Genomic DNA, 14,693 nt, shown 5'->3' with positions numbered 1-14,693 from the left:
AGGCTCCAGACGCGCAGGCTCAGTAGTTGTGGCTCACGGGCCTAGTTGCTCCGTGGCATGTGGGATCTTCCCAGACCAGGGCTCGAACCCATGTCCTCTGCATTGGCAGGTAGATTCTCAACCACTGTGCCACCAGGGAAGCCCTGTTTGATATCATTTTATTCCATTCTCTGGGCCTGAAAAAATTGCAGCACCAGTTTCACAGCTAATGATTTAAACTCTTTAGACCCCACCTTAACCAATTTGTTTGGCTTAGTGTTATGATCTGGTTGAGCCCCTAACATTTTTCAGACAATGTACTTCAGCTCCTTCAGTCGTGTTCAGGTTGAGAAAGGCAACTAGCAACTCTGGCGTCATCAATTCTCTTGCTCATCCAGGAAAGTCAACTGAAATACTTGTATCATCTCATACATATATTCTTAGATCTTTCAAGACCTTTCAAACCCATGGTCTTCTTTTTGTGAAGTAAGCCTAGGAGGCATAATTATCCTCATTTTATAACGAGAAAAACAGACTCAGAAGTTAGAGCTACATAGAGATCTACAGTAACAGAACCTTCCCTAGGAGAGGTGTATTGTTACTCCTCCCTCCTGTATCTGAGACAGATGTTAATTATTAATGACGTTCTTTCCACTGAACTCAAACTCTACCTCAGAATCCTACTTAACACAATATTCTAACTAGCTACTACCAGTTAACTGAAGTTGGCACTTGAGATGAAGACAATTGGCCATCTGTGGCTGGTGATCCTTGCTTCTGTGATCAGGCAGTTTTATAGAGAAAAAGGTTAATTTATTCTTCTTCTTTTTTTTTTTTTTGTTGCACCACACAGCATGCGGGCAACCAACCAGGGATTGCATCCACGCCCCCCACAGTGGAAGTAAGGAGTTTTAACACTGCACCACCAGGGAAGTCCCAAAAGGTTAACTTATTTTTCAAGAAGGCCTGAGGCTCATAGATAATCAATACCAGCTCACACCACCACCTGGGAACATCAGTGGTATTATACTATTCCTCCTGTCTTCCCCCATTTCATTCACCTTCAGGCTTTCTGATCTAGGTGGTCCTGATCTTGCCTGAAGTATGTTAGGAAGAAGGGAGGCCTGCAGGACTTCAACCCCAGAACAGGGTCTCCTGATTCCTGGTCATGTCTGTTGTTTACTCTAGTTCTTAGCTTCCGATGACCCCCATCTCTCTCCAGTGATTCCACACCCAGACAAGGTACAGCCACTGAATAGTCTTGAGAGGAACCATCTCAGCACAATGCTGGGTCTCACTACAAGGTGGAGCTGTAGCCCTCTTTGCTTTTAGCTTTTATCTTGGTGGAAAATGTCTAAATTTGCACTCTGTCATTCAACAAATAGAACTGTGACCAAGGTGTGGCTTCACAATTTAAATAGATAATTTAATTGACTCTCCTATTTCAAGTTCTATTACGTTTCAGATAGTTACAAATAATATTGTTTCTTTGCTGTGCTTTTAAGATGATGGCAGTTTTGTGTTTTCCAGAATGTATATATTAGAAAGTATAGGGGCTGTAAACCCTAACCCTCACCTTATACATATGGACTTTCCAGAAATTTCTGCTAGGTTCCTTCTTATAAGGTCTCTGAAAAAGAGGCAACTTGGAGGAAATAATCTGGTCTTTCCTTCTTCCTGCAAAACTCTAGGAGCCCTAGGCCCCTCTTTCCCCTTAGATGACATTGCTTTCATTCTATCTTTTTATTAGCTATTTGGCCTATATAAGATACTAGCATATATGCAGTGGGGCCATGAAAAGGCAGGACTTAGTCTTCAGGTTGCTCTTAAAGCCTGTGGAGAGTTTTCCAGAAAAAGAGTATGAACGTAAGAAATCTTTAGATATTCTGGGTGTTTATTTTTATGTGTATGTTTATTCCCTGTCCTCACAGACTTCACAGTCAAATGAGAACAGGCAATGAAGTATGATGGGTGCTGTGAGAAGTATCCAGGGCTAAAGACACATGGGGAGGATATAAGCCAGATTTTAGGAGGAATGGGAGGCTTCCCAGAAGTGACATTTAATCTGAGATCCTGGGGGATGAGGTAGTCAGTTGGGGAACTGGGCCATATCTTCTTCCTCTTTTTATCTCCCCAGGAACACTTTTTCCACACAGTACCTTCCACGTGAGCACTATTTAGTGTTTGTGGAAGTAAAAGGGAATTTCAGGCAGAGGAGAGATTTGGGGCAGGTAGGACCTTATAGTATCTCTCAAATTTTACTCAGCTAAAGAGTTCAGGGGAATTCAGCTTCCACTGTGCAGTGCTTGGGAATTCATGAATTTTAGAATTGATCTAGAACTAAGAGGCCATTGATTCTAATCTTTTACCCAGTGCTGGAATCCCCTGTATGAAATCTTAGATAAGTGGTCAATCCACTTCTGTTGTTTAGTCCTTGAGGCTGAGAAGTTCACTCCTTCCATGAAGCATCCCATTCTATTTGCAGATTAACTGGTTGTTGGAAATCTCTTATATTGGGCTCTGTGCCCTTTCCACACATTGTTTCCTGTCTTCCCACTAGAAACACAAAAACTTCTGTTTTTTCCACCTGATCACCCTTCAAATACCTGAAGACAATAACCTTGTGTTTTGAGTCTCCTTTTCTCCAGATGAAATATTCCTAGTTCAGTCAACCTCCACTTTCATTCTGAGGCATTCGTGGGTCACTTTTTACGACTCTGTGAGTCTTTGTTAATGACCCACTGGGGTGGGAGGGGAGCCTGGACTTCTCTTGAGAAGCCTGGGAAGAAAAGGTAGCCCTAGGGGATCTGTGTACACACATGTGTGGGAAAATCACTGCCTGGGCTATGGTTCTTAACCTTGATTGCATATTGGAACCACCTGGGGGATTTTTCCTTTATTACACCGTAAAGAAATGGTAGTTTATTAATTCACACTTTATTGGAAATCATAGATCTTTCACTGGTGTTTAGTTCTATGAATTTTGACAAATGCAGAGTCATGTAACTACCACACAATCAAGATACAGAAAATTTCCATCATCCCCACAAATTCCCTCATGTTGTCAGTTTGTGGTAACCCCTGCCACCCTTAACCCCTGGCAATCAGTTCTCCATTGCTAAAGTTTTGTGTTTTCCAGAATGTATATAAATGAAATAATACAGTATGCAGCCTTTTGACTCTGACTTCTTCCATTTAGCAAAATACATTTGAGATTCATCAGTGTTGTTGCATGAATCAGCAAATTGTTACTTTTTACTGATGAATAATAATCCATTTTATGTTTATAGTATTATTTGTTTATCCATTCCCCAGTTGAGGGACATGTTTCCAATTTTTGGCATGTACCGCTTTTTTTGTGAACGTAGGTTTGCATTTTATTTGAGTAAATAGCTATGAATGGGTTTGCTGGGGCACATGTTAATTATATGTTTAACTTTATAAGAAAATGACATTGTTTTCCAGAGTGGCTGTACCATTTTACATTCCCACAAGCAATATATGAGAGTTCCAATTGTTCTATATCCTCTCCAACACTTGGTATTGTGCTTTAGGTGTCAAGTATAAGAACTCTTTGCCTAGCTCTAGATCTTGAAGACTTTCTCCTATGTTTTAAAGTTTTGTAGTTTTACATTTTACAATTACATCTATGATAGTTAATTTTTATATAAGATGTGAGGTTCAGATTGAACTTCATTTTTGTGTGTGTGTAAGGATGTCTAATTTTCCCAGCACCATTTGTTTTATTACTTTAAATTTTAATTAAATTTAATTTTTTTAGTCAAGTAGAAGTAACTTTTATTAGTCTAATGAACAGGGAGCAGCGACAGTGTCCCAACTGTGCCTTCCTCTAACTCGGTGCTTCCCAGACTTTCAGGTGACCATGTCACCTGGGATTTGTTAATGCAGCTTCTTATTTATTTATTTATTTATTATTATTTTTGGCTGGGTCCAGTCTTAGTTGCAGCATGTAGGATCTTTGTTGAGGCATGCAGGATATTTCTTTGTGGTGCATGGGCTTCTGATCCAACGGTCTGGGGTGGGGCTGACACCCTGCATTCTTTTTTTTTTCAGCACCATTTAAAAAAATGTGCAATTCCCTTATGACATATAATGTTAGACATCTTTTCATATGCTATTTTCCATCTGTACATTTTCTTTGGTGAGGTGTCTGTTTATGTCTTTGGCTTATTTTATTTTATTTTATTTTATTTTTTTTCTTTGGCTTATTTTAAATTGAGTTGTTCATTTTCTTACTGTTGAGTTTTATGAGTTCTTTGCATATTTCAGATAACAGCCCTTCATCAGATGTGTCTTTTGCAGATATTTTCTCCTAGACTGTGGCTTGTCTCCTCATTCTCTTGACAGTGTCTTTCTCAGAGAAAATGTTTTTAATTTTAATGAAGTCCAGCTTATCAATTATTTCTTCCATGGATTGTACCTGTATTGTTGTATCTAAAATCATCACAATACTGAAGGTTACCTAGGTTCTTTCCTGTGTTGCCTTCTAGGAGTTTTATTGTTCTGCATTCTACATTTATTTAGTTCTATGATCCATTTTTGTGAAGGGTGTAAGTTTTGTGTCTAGATTAATTTTTTTGGTATATGTGTCCAGTTTTCCAGCACCATTCGTTGAAAAGACTGTCTTTCTCTATAGTATTGCAGTTGACTATGTTTTTTTTTAAAAAGTATTTATTTATTTATTTTGGCTGCTCCGGGTCTTAGTTGTGGCATGTGGGATTTTAGTTGCATTGTGGCATTGTGGCATGCAGGATCTAGTTCCCCAATCAGGGATTGAACCCAGGGCCCCCTGCATTGGGAGTGCAGAGTCTTACCCACTGGACCACCAGGGAAGTCCCCAGTTGACTATGTTTATGTGGATCTATTTCTGGGCACTCTATTCCATTCCGTTGATCTATTTGTCTATTCTTTTGCCAATATCATGCTGTTTTGATTACTTTATAATCACTTTATAATTAGCTTTATAATAAATCTTGAAGTTGGATAGTGTCAGTCCTCCAACTTTGTTTTTCACTTTTAACACTGTGTTGGCTATTCTGTGTCTTTTGCCTGCATACAAACTTTAGACTCAGCCAGCCCAACAGGTGTAAGTTGATATCTCATTGTGGTTTTGATTTTCTTTTCCCTGATGATTAGTGATGCTGAGCATCATTATATACCTGGTTGTAATCTGTATGTCTTCTTTAGAAGAAATGTCTATTTAGGTCCTTTGCCAAAATTTAAAATCAGGTTTGTTTATTATTATTATCTGGCTTTGGGACTCCAGAATAAGGGTAGAATCCTTGCTGGGTGAGGTAAGTTAGGTAAGACTTGAATCATGGTTATGCCAAAGGCACAGACTCAGATTTAAATGCAGATTCCAGCTTTGCCTCTTACGACTTCTGATTTTGGGCCATTTACCTCACTTCTGTGAATCTCAGTTTCTTCATCTGTGAAACCTGGTAATAGATCTCACCTTATATAGGATTCTTGTGAAAATTAAACTAGCCAATATATTAAAAAATGCCTAGCCCAGTGCCTAGCACATGGTAAGTAGCTGCCATGATATTAGCATGGCAGTGTCAGTATTATCATTCATATTATTATTAAAGGGCAGGGCATTCCAGGCAGAAGTAAAATTGTTGAGGAAGGAACAGTGAGTTATGTGAGTGACATCTCTCCAGTGAGATGAGGACCGTATCTGATTATCTTTGGACTCCCCAGTGTTGAGCTATGTGTAGAATGTTGTTCAGGGCAGGCTGATGAGAGTCACCTATGAAGTGGGCAGGGAAAGAGAGCTCTGTCAGATGAGTAGTGTCTAAAACCAAGGGCGGTGGGCTTCATGGGTGGTTTTCAGCTGGTGTTGTGAGGAACCCTAGGAGGAGGAGGGGGCCCTTTGCAGGAGTGAGGGGGCAGCAAAGTTTACCAGGCTCTGAGACTCCCCTCCACGAGTTTCTGCTTTAAATGTATGGTGGGGGTTCATGGGAGAGTTTATTTAAACCACAAACCCATGATATTGGATGGTGGCCAAGAGTTTCAACTCATGTCTTTCCAGAAGAATGTGGGATGTGACTCTAGTCCAGCAACTGGCTTGGCTGCCTCCTCCTCACTGGGCCTGAGTGTGAGACGTGTCTCCTCCTGTCAGCTGCCGGTGGCTTCCCTGTGGTGGGAGGCTGAATAATGGTCCCCCCAAACATTTATGTCTGAATCCCTAGAACCTGTGGATGTTTCCTTATATGGGACTTTGCCGATGTGTCAAAAGAATTTTGAGATGGGGAGATTATCCTGGATTGTCTGTGTGGGCCCAATGTCATCACAGGTGTTCTTGTAAGAGACAGACAGATGAAGACTTGACAAAGAAGGCTTTGAAGGTGGAAAAAGGGGCCATGGGCATGTAGTTCTAGAAGCTGGAAAAAGCAAGCAAACAGATTCTCTCCTAGAGCCTATGGAGGCAGGGCAGCCCTACTTAATTTCAGCCCAGTGAAACTGATTTCAGACTTCTGACCTTGGAGTTAAAATTGTAAGAACAGGGCTTCCCTGGTGGCACAGTGGTTGAGAGTCCGTCTGCCTATGCAGGGAACACGGGTTCATGCCCCGGTCCGGGAAGATCCCACATGCTGCGGAGCGGCTGGGCCCGTGAGCCATGGCCGCTGAGCCTGCGCATCCGGAGCCTGTGCTCCGCAACGGGAGAGGCCACAACAGTGAGAGGCCCGCATACCGCAAAAAAAAAAAAAAAAAAAAGTAAGAATAGATGTGTGTTTTTCTCCACTTTCAAATAAAATTTAATAACAAGGAAAATCTTCATAAAAAAGTGCTAAGTAACAAAAGTAGCCTACAAAGCCGTATGTACACAATAAATGCTCCCTAAATAATTACGTATGCTTGTGTATGTGTGCGTGAGCGTGCATGTGAGCACACTCATTAGGACGTGTCATATGTGTGTACAATAACATACATAAAACCTGGAAGGAAAACTGTTAGCAGTGCTTATTTTTGGATCCTGGATGACTTAAAAATACTTTTCAATAGTGATCAATAGCTAGATGGGAATGCTCAGCTACAGTTTGACAGTCAACATAGAAGCAGAGATGAGGCACAAAGTTAGAATGAGGAAGTCTTGACATCATTTGGGTTTCTGGATGCAGTCATGCATAAACCCAGCTCCCCATTGTCCTCACAATTTTGTTGAATATACAAATACGTTACTCACACTTTGATTTTTGCTTGTTGTGTTTTCCCTTACTTAAGCTTAGACTAGATTTCTATCACTTGAATCAAATTTGTGTGTTGTTGTAAGCCACTAAGTTTATGATAATTTGTTAGAGAAGCCATAGGCAACTTGTACACCTGCCCTCTCCCCATCTTCCCTCCCCTCCCTTCTTGGAGCAGCTGGATGTTCAGGTTGCTGCTCTCGAGTTTGTCAATCGTTAATGTGCGCTGTGGTGGAGATCTGGTCTATCACCTCTTCTCTAGGACCATACACAATACTGAACCAATTAAAAATGCAAAGAATGACCAGATCTTTGGGGTTACATGACGCAAATAATTCAGATGGAATTTTTTCATCAAACGACTTTTTTGATGAAGTAACTAATTTAATATTGAATTGAACTATAGTTAAAAATACTCTGTTATATGTTTGAACGTTACTAAGAGAGTAGATCTTAAATGTTCTCACCAAAAAAAGGTCACTGTGTGAGGTGATGGAAGTGTTAACTAACCTTATGTGGTTATCATTTTGCAATATATACATGTATCACATCATCGCATTGTACACCTTAAATTTACACAATGTTATACCAATTGTATCTCAATAAAATTGGAAGAAAGTACTGCATTGACAAAATTGACCAGTTTTACATAAATCAGTACTTTTCTATTCAAAAGAATTGTTTTAAAATGTAGTTTATTTGTTTCTTACCAGATTAACAAAAATTATACTCACTGAAGCTGCCTATTTTTGCCTTGAATTCTGTGATTGCCCCCACTCCGCCCCAGGTGTCCTGTGGATAGAATCTGAGGCCAGGTAGCTCGCTGGAATTTTGGGCTCCCCACCCCAGCTGTGAAAAGGAAAATTTCCCAGGAAGAGGGTGTGACAATGCTCCTAAAGTGATTAGTGTTTCTTGCTTCAGAGACAGATATGACCTAAAGAGGGTGGTGCCAGCCTCTTAGGCCAAACTCCTCCTGAATTGAGCAGGTGAAAACATGCCCCTACATGACACAGCTGGAGGAACAAGGGAGCACCAACCAAAGCTCAGTGTTCCTTCCCAAACCTTGATATCAGGGAATGGATCACCTGAGGATAGTGAGCTCAGGGCAGGGATGAGACTTACCCAAGGTCACATGCCATGACTGTTGTCAGAGAATCCCATGGCTGTGCCCTTCACCCCAGGCTGCCTCTTATTTGGCAAATACTTATCAAGCACCAGCTGTGTGCAGGGTGCTGTGGTGCTCCGACTTGCTCTGTGCTCCTATCTCGTGCTCTGCCTTCTGCCACGCTTGCCCATTTTGCCCCTTTCCCCTGGATCATTATCATTGGTTTTTCCAAACACTGCTCACACCACTCTTCTGGGGAGCTCTCCCTGAGCCCCCGCCTCCCAGGGCACAGCCCCAATTCAATGCCCTTTCTGGAAGCTCTAGAGTACCCTATGGGTATCTTTGTCATAGCACTTCTCACCCTGTATGATATGGAGGTCAGATGTTTCCTTGTTGTCTGCTTCCCCACTAGTCTCTGAGTTTTCAAAGGCATGGGCCTAGTTTTCTTTATGTCTGTATCCCCAGCGTTCTCCACAATTCCAGGCACATAGCAGGAGCTATGTTTATTTTTGTTAGTAGTAGTATTGCCTTATTAATTGAATACTTACTATGTGCCAGGCATTGTGCTATGTCATTGTGCTATGACCATATGTTACCTCATTAGTCATTACAATAACATTGTGAACTAGGTCTTATTATCCTCATTTTGCAGAGGAGAAAATCTGAGGCTCAGAATGGTTAAGTACCTTGCTCAAGATCATACTACTAGCAAGTGATAGAGCTTGGACTCATGCTCAGGTCTCTTGGACTCCAAAACTCTGTTCAGTAAATTATTAATAAAAACATTAATCAATGAATAAAAAGCACCATACTGGGCCTGTGGGAAACATACAGACAAATCAATATGTATTGTTTTTGAGAAGGTTTGTATTGTTAGGAGAGAAAACAGGTACATAAATACCTAAGGTTTAAGGTCCATCCATCGCAGGGTCTTGAGGTGGGAGCAATTATTTCCATTGGGAATGGAGTATGGGGAAGCTTCTTGGGGTGAGAGGGCATTTGAGCCAAGCCTTGTAGGAATGTAGTTCGGATAGGTGGAGGTGACAGGTGGGCAGTGGGCAGGACGGTCCTGCAAACTCAGTGGAGGAAATAGCATGACCAAATGCAGAAGCAGAAGGGAGATACTGGGAACAGCAACCAGTTGATTTGGGCTAGATTTAGGGTCTGTGGGGAGGGGAGATCGAGGGGGATGGGAAGCTCTTAGCAAGTTGGCATTGGATGGTGATGGGCCTTGAACACCAGGTCAAGGCTTTTGGGTTTTCTTTGGCAGGAAGGGGGAGCCCCTGACAATTTTCGGGTTAGAGTGACCTGGCACAACACCCAGGATGGACTGAAGGAAGGGGAGAATTGGAGGAGGGAGACCACAAGAGTCTGTAGCAGCAATCTAGGGAGAGATGATGGTCTGGGAGGTTGTGGGGGAAGGGGTGAGGAAAACACTAGAAGAGGCATTTCAAAGGCTGACTCCATGGGTCCAGAAACTAGCTGAGGGGTGAAATGGGGGCAAGCATCAAGGAGGCAGCATGGGGGCAGAAAGCCCAAGCTTTGGTTCTAGCTGAGCCACATGGCCTCACTGGGCCTCAGTGTCCCATTTGTGAAAGGTGGAGGATGAGTCATGCCATCTCTAGTGGACTTTCCAGAGCTCACAGTCAAGCCAGATTTTGGAATTTCCAGATCTTTGAAAAAAGCTGAGAGAGTTGCAACTTAGGTGAGCAGATTTGGAAATGCAGACTAGTTATCTTCCTGGAGGTGGTAAGCCAGCTTTGGCAAGACTTCAGCTCTGGGCTCCTAGGTGAGGTAGCTGTGATGGCTTTGTGACACGTGTGTAATCAGGGAGCTGTGATAACAGAATTAGAAACTCTGCTCCCTTAAACATTTTTGCCGTGGGGTTATGTTGGCATGACTGAGGTTATCACCTAAATTGTGTACCTTCTGAGAGGAGAGTATGTGATTTATTGGCCTACGAAAGCATCAAACTCATTATGTGATAAGGTTCAATGTATGGGCCCTGCTAAAAGTCGTAGAGAAAGAGCCAAGTGTCCTGAGCTGAGCAGAACTCCCGGGAATCTCCCGTCTGTCCCTCCACCCACAGGCCATCTAGACTTTGGGCCCCAGTTAGAAGCTAAGTCTGGCTCATTTGGAAATATGGGAAGAGGGGGTGAGTAGCAAGATGCCAGAGAGGATGAAGAGAGCCCGTGGACTGAAGGAAAATGTCTATTCATGTCTTCTGCCCATTTTTAAATCAGGTTGTTTGTTTTTATTGATGTTGAGTTGTATGAGCTGTTTATATATTTTGGATATTAACCCCTTATTGGTCATATTGTTTGAAAATATTTTCTCCCATTCAGTAGATTTCCTTTGCAGTGCAAAAGCTTTTAAGTTTAATTAGGTCCCATTTGTTTATTTTTGCTTTTATTTTCTTTGCTTAGGAGACAGATCCAAAAAAAAATATTGCTACGATTTATGAGTGTTCGTCTAAGAGTTCTGTGGTTTCCAGTCTTGCATTTAGGTCTTTAATCCATTTTGAGTTTATTTTTGTATATGGTGTTAGAGAATGTTCTAATTTCATTCTTTTACATGTAGCTGTCCAGTTTTCCTAGCACCACTTATTGAAGAGACTGTCTTTTCTCCATTGTATGTTCTTGCCTCCTTTGCCGTAGATTAATTGACCATAAGTGCATGGATTTATTTCTGGGCTCTCTATTCTGTTCCATTGATATATGTGTCTGTTTTTGTGCCAGTACCATACTGTTTTGATTACTGTAGCTTTGTAATATAGTCTGAAGTCAGGGAGGGTGATTCCTCCAGCTCTGTTCTTCTTTCTCAAGATTGTTTTGGCTATTTAGTGTCTCTTGTGTTTCCATACAAATTTTAAAATTATTTACTCTAGTTCTGTGAAAAATGGCATTGATAGGACTGCATTGAATTTGTAGATTGCCTTGGGTAGTATAATCATTTTTAACAATATTATTTCTTTCAATCCAAGAACATGGTATATCTTTCCATTTGTTTGTGTCGTCTTCAATTTCTTTCATCAGTGTCTTATGGTTTTCCAAGTACAGGTGTTTTACTTTCTTAGGTAGGTTTATTCCTAGGTATTTTATTCTTTTTGATGCGATGGTAAATGGGACTGTTTCCTTAATTTCTCTTTCTGATAGTTTGTTGTTAGTGCATAGAAATGTAACAGATTTATGTATATTAATTTTGTATCCTGCAACTTTACCAATTCATTGATGAGTTCTAGTAGTTTTCTGGTGGCATCTTTAGGATCTTCTATGTATTGTAGCATGTCATCTGCAAAGAGTGACAGTTTTACTTCTTCCTTTCCAATTTGGATTCCTTTTATTTCTTTTTCTTGTGTGATTGCTGTGGCTAAGACTTCCAATAATATGTTGAATAAAGGTGGTGAGAGTGGGCTTCCTTGTTTTGTTCCTGACCTTAGGGGAAATGCTTTCAGCTTTTCACCATTGAGTATGATGTTCCTGCTTTAATTTCTTTTGGGTATCCCAGAAGTGGAATTCCTGGATCATATTGTAATTCTATTTTTAATTTTTTGAGGAACCACCATACTATTTTCCATATTGGCTGCACTATTTTACAATACTACCAGAAGTGCACAAGGGTTCTAATTTCTCTACATCCTCACCAACAATTTTTTTTATAATAGTCATTCTAATGGGTGTGAAGAGGTATATTATTATGGTTATAATTCACATTTCCCTAATGATTAGTGATATTAGCATCTTTTTGTATAATTATTAGTATTATTTTTAAAATTTGCCAATCTGGCACTGTCCGTATTTCAGTTTGGGTCAGTTCAATGTACTACAATTAAATTTTTTTTAAAGGTCAAGTCTTTAATTAATTAATTAATTTATTTTTGGCTGCGTTGGATCTTCGTTGCTGTGTGCGGGCTTTCCCCAGTTGTGGCAAATGGGGGCTATTCTTCTTTGCAATGCACGGGCTTCTCATCGTCGTGGCTTCTCTTGTTGCGGAGCACGGGCTCTAGGCATGCGGGCTTCAGTAGTTGTGGCACGTGGGCTCAGTAGTTGTGGCTTGCGGGCTCTAGAGCGTAGATTCAGTAGTTGTGGTGCACGGGCTTAGTTGCTCCGTGGCATGTGGGATCTTCCTGGACCAGGGCTTGAACCCATGTCTCCTGCATTAGCAGGCAGATTCTTAACCACTGCACCACCAGGGAAGTCCACTACAAGTAAATTTAACATTTTCACTTCCTTTCCTAGAGAGCTGTTGCTCTTGTAAAACAAAGAACATCTGGATACAACCCAGATGCCTATTTGTAAGGGAGTGGTTCAATTGATTATTGCTCATACAGACTATGGAATACTAGTGGCCATTAAAAAAATAAGACAGGGGCTTCCCTGGTGGCGCAGTGGTTGAGAGTCCCCCTGCCGATACAGGGGACGCGGGTTCGTGCCCCGGTCCGGGAAGATCCCACATGCCGCGGAGCGGCTGGACCCGTGAGCCATGGCCGCTGAGCCTGCGCGTCCGGAGCCTGTGCTCCGCTACGGGAGAGGCCACGACAGTGAGAGGCCCGCGTACCGCAAAAAAAAAAAAAAAAAAAAAAAAAATACAGTTATCAATTTACAAGACAGTTTTCCTCAATATGTTATGTGAAAAAAGTTCTATAGGGTTCCATATTCGAACTAATCTCCCATAGTAACATTTAGATTGTTTCTAATTTTTCACTCTAATGTGTAAATATTTTTGTTCACCTGTGTGAGTATTTCTGCAGGATAAACACCTTGAAGTTGGAATTGCTGGGTCAGAGAATCCACATTTAAGGTTTTTTTAGGTATTGCTAAATTACGATAAAAATTTACACTCCCACCGGCAAAGTATGAGTGTGCCCATTTTTCTGTTACCCTTGGCAGCACTGGATATATTCATCTTCTAGACATCTGACAATCTTTTTTTAAAAGTCGATAAATTTTTGTTTAAGGAATTTCAGGACTTCCCTTGTGGTGCTGTGGTTTAATAAACCACCTGCCAATGCAGGGGACACGGGTTTGATCCCTGGTCCAGGAAGATCCCACATGCCATGGAGCAACTAAGTCCATGCGCCACAACTACTGAAGCCTGCATGCTCTAGGGTCTGCGTGCCACAACTACTGAGGCCGCGTGCTGCAACTACTGAAGCCCGTGTGCCTAGAGCCCGTGCTCCACAGCAAGAGAAGCTACCACAATGAGAAGCCCGCGTACCACAATGAAGAGTAGCCCCACTCACCACAACTAGAGAAAGCCTGCACGCAGCAACGAAGACCCAGCGCAGCCAAAAAAAAAAAAAGGAATTTCGCATGCTCTGATTCCTTCTACTGCCAATCACCTTAGTTCCTCCAATGTTTGAGTCATAATCTTCAAGATAGTCCTTTTAAAAAGAACTTCTGCTCAATCCACAGTTGTCATATCAGTCAATCCACAACTTTTTTAGTTGGCTTTCTTTGATCTCCAATTGGATATGAACATACTTCAAAAATTCCCCACCTGTAATCTTTGGGAGCCATTTTCTTCAAGTATTTTACTTTAGGGCCATGTTTAAGGTCAGAGTAGATGGATTTGCCTGGTTCTGAATTTTAGACAACCTCTAAACATGCATAAGTTCAAATCATGTTCACTCCTAAGTTATCACAGCCTAGAATAGCACAGATTGGTGGGATATGCCAATACCTAAGATAAAAGGAGTTTGACTGTTAGGTCTTTCATAGTTTAGCAGCTCTGTCTTATAGTTATTTCCCACAGATGTAACACATAATTTACTCACATAATTCTGTGAATAAATAAAAAATCCACATATTTACTCTGTGAGGTGTTTCCAACAATGTAGGCTAATTGAAAAAGCCCCATTGGGAGAGACCTCAATGACATCTGACAATCTTGTAGGTGGAAAATGATCTTTTATTTTAACTTTTTCTTTGATTAATAAATTCTTACTCTTTCAATTGTGGCAGATGTCCTTGGGTGGAATAACACTGGGAATTCTTTCATAAGAAACGACCCTGTGGATGAATTCATTAGAACCCTGGAGAGGGTTGACAACTAGCTGAGAACAGGGCCCGAGGAGCCCAGAATTCACCTAGGGAAGGGTGCAGAACTAGGATTTGGGGCTTAGCTTGAGGAAGTCAGCCTTGGAGCCCCCAGAGGGATCTGAGGGCAGCCCGGGCAGCAGGAGCAGGCTCTGGCCTGAGAGAGAAGGGAGGGGAGCAAAAATGCAGTGGGTGAGAGAGCACATGGAGCCAGGAACCAGGGGTCCAGGACCCTAATCCCGATCCTGCCCCCTGATTCACTGTAGGACTCACAAGTTCCTGTCCCTCTGAGCCAGAGTGTGTCTGTCTGACAAGTGAGTGGTAGACTCTGCTCTTCAGGTCCTATGACCATAGAGATGC

The 14,693-nt window shown here is 41.6% G+C and overlaps 1 pseudogene; it reads right to left on the bottom strand.

Annotated features, from left to right (window-relative positions):
• Positions 1 to 14,023: 14,023 nt before the first annotated feature.
• LOC113630102 (uncharacterized) lies at positions 14,024 to 14,170 on the bottom strand (annotated as a pseudogene).
• Positions 14,171 to 14,693: the final 523 nt, after the last annotated feature.

Source organism: Aethalodelphis obliquidens, unplaced genomic scaffold (genome assembly GCF_003676395.1).
Source record: "Aethalodelphis obliquidens isolate GAN/ISIS:26980383/991018 unplaced genomic scaffold, ASM367639v1 scaffold28, whole genome shotgun sequence".
NCBI lineage: Eukaryota > Metazoa > Chordata > Mammalia > Artiodactyla > Delphinidae > Aethalodelphis > Aethalodelphis obliquidens.
The sequence above is the reverse complement of the archived record's forward strand: the minus strand, read 5'-3'. Positions and strand labels throughout refer to the sequence as shown.